Below are 2,500 nucleotides of genomic sequence, written 5' to 3' on the forward strand. Positions count from 1 at the left end.
GCCGCGGCCGCCGCCGCCCGAAGGACGGCCGGCCGACTCGCCCTCCCGGCGCGCGGCACACCGCGCGCGCGCGCGGCAGCACGACGGCACGGGCAACCGCACGCGCGGTAACCCCCGCCCGCAGACAGCCGCGCGCGCGCGGGGACCGGCGGGGAGGGCGGCCACCGCGCCTCCGACCCACCGGAGCCCGGCGGCTCGCTCGGGGACGACGGACGGACGGACGGGAGAGAGGGGGGGGCACGAGCTCCACCCACGCGGGCGCGCTCCGGGAGCGCGAGGAGCCCGGCCGGCTCCCCGAGGGGGTCTCCACTTAGGGGCACGAAGGCCCGGCCGGCCCGGACGCCCGGACGCGGCGCGGGCCTGCGAGGCGCCCCAGCCGCGCCGCGCCACCGCCCCGCGGCGGCGGCGCCGGCGATTGACCGTCAAGCGACGCTCAGGCAGCCGTAGCCCCGGGAGGAACCCGGGGCCGCAAAGTGCGTTCGAAGGGTCGATGATCAATGTGTCCTGCAATTCACATTAATTCTCGCAGCTAGCTGCGTTCTTCATCGACGCACGAGCCGAGTGATCCACCGCTAAGAGTTGTCTGCCTTTTCGGCGCCGCCCCGCGCGCGCGGGGGGGCCGGGGCCGCTCCGCGCGACCCCCTGACGCGGACGCTCCCCGACCGAACGACCGACCGACCGACCGGCGGCCGCGGCCGAGCGAGCGTCGCCTCCGCTGACCGTACGAGCACAAGTGCGAAAAAAAAAAAGGCGAGGGAGACGCCGAGTCTCCCGAGCGACGGGAGCCCGCGCTCCCGACCGCCCCCCCGGGCCCGACGAGACCCGGGCTCGCGCTTCGAGGCCGGACCAGGCGCCCGGCTCGGCCCGGCCACGGCGAGACACGGCGGCGCGACCGCCGCGCCGCCTCCCTCGCCCGACGCCTCGCCCCGACGCCGGCGTCCGACGCGGCGCCGCCGCCGCCGCCGGGCCCGACGCGGCCACCCGAGCCCGCGCCGCCAGAGCGACGGGACGGGGGCGGAGGAGCGACGGACGAACGGACGGACCGCCCGACCGCCCGACGGCTGCCCGCGCGCTCTCGCCGCGCCCACAAGCCGCACGCGACGAACACCCTTTCACTCCGGCCACTGGCGCCTTCAGACAAACGCTCCTGCTTTCGCACTCGCCCAGGCGGTACCTCGCGCGGACGCGCGGCCGGGCGGCCGACGGGACGGCACCGGAACGAGGAGCGGCGCCCGCTCTCCGCGCCTCCGCGCAGAGACCGGCTGCGGGACGCCCCTACACCGGCCCGCCCGCCTGCTCGCTCGGCGCGGCCGGCGAGGCCGAGGGTCGAGCCGGGCGGGGAGCGCCGTCAGAGGTCGCGAGCGGGAAGCGACGGGAGACGCCTGTGCGCCGGGGGACGGCGAGGCCGCGGGCGCGCGCCGGCACGGAACGAGCGGCGCCGCCGCCGCCGCCGCCGCCACCGCCGCCGCCGCCGCCGCTCGCGCGGGGCCCCGCTGGCCGCCGCCAGACACGGCGCGGCACGCCACGCCGCCGAGCGCTCGACGGGGGCGGGGAGCCGAGACCCGCGTCTCGGCCCCTTGCTGGCGCGGGCGAGGTCGACGACGGCCGACCGCGCGCGCGCGCGGCGTCTCCGCCGAGACCGGACCGCGGAGAGAGGGGCGGGCTCCAACCCCTCTCCGGCCCTGCCGCCCGCGGGGGGCGAGCGCGGGGACCGCCGGCAGCGAGCGAGCGCGCGAGCGCGGGGGAGCGGCGCGCCCGCGAGCGCCGACCCCCAAACGACGCGCCCCGCCCGCCGCCGACGGCGAGCCCGGCCGCCCTCGCGGGCCGCCGCGGGCCGCACGAGTCTTTAAACCTCCGCCCGGCTCGGCGGCCGAGAACCCTCGGGGCCCGGAGCCCGGGGCCCGTGGCCATCCCCTAACCGGGCCGGCGCTCGGCGCCGCAGCCGGCGGGAGCGCGCTGGCACACGGGACCACACGGGTGGCTCGCCGAGGGGAGGCCGCCGAGGCGCGGACGCTAGGTACCTGGCCCTGGGATGAGGGAAACGACCCGAAGGCCCCGCGGGGGTGCCTCCCCCGCCACCGCCGCCGCCGCCGCCCCGGCCGGGCCGGGCCGGGCCGGGCGGCGGCACGCGCGCGGAAAGACGGGGCGCCGAGGGGGAACCCGGCACCCGCCAGCCGGCCCCGGCGCCCCTCGGGGGAGCGTCCGCCCGCGGGGGCGCGCCCGCCGTCCGCCGCCACCACCTCGCCCTCCTCCCGGGGCCCGGGGTTTCCCTCCGTAGCCCGGCGCCGGGCGGCAGCTGCGCCCGGGAGGAGACGCGCGGCTCGGGCCGCCCGCGCGGCGCCGACCCCACACCGGCGCCTCGCCGCCGCGCGCCCGGCCGCGACGCCGCGGCGCCGCGCAGCCACGCGCGCCCGCCGCGCCCGCCGAGCCTCGGCCGGCTCCCGCGGCGACGCCGAGCCCCGCCACCCGCGCCGGGGACGGACGGAGGCGCGCAGGGACG

At 81.3% G+C, this 2,500-nt stretch overlaps 1 non-coding gene across 1 annotated transcript; it reads right to left on the reverse strand.

The window, feature by feature from the left end:
- Window positions 1-427: 427 nt before the first annotated feature.
- Window positions 428-581, reverse strand: LOC140001270 (5.8S ribosomal RNA). The gene has a single exon (XR_011806344.1). It is a non-coding gene; the product is annotated as a 5.8S ribosomal RNA (ribosomal RNA).
- Window positions 582-2,500: the final 1,919 nt, after the last annotated feature.

The sequence above is a fragment of the Anas platyrhynchos genome, chromosome 39, assembly GCF_047663525.1.
Source record: "Anas platyrhynchos isolate ZD024472 breed Pekin duck chromosome 39, IASCAAS_PekinDuck_T2T, whole genome shotgun sequence".
NCBI classification, from domain to species: Eukaryota; Metazoa; Chordata; class Aves; order Anseriformes; family Anatidae; genus Anas; species Anas platyrhynchos.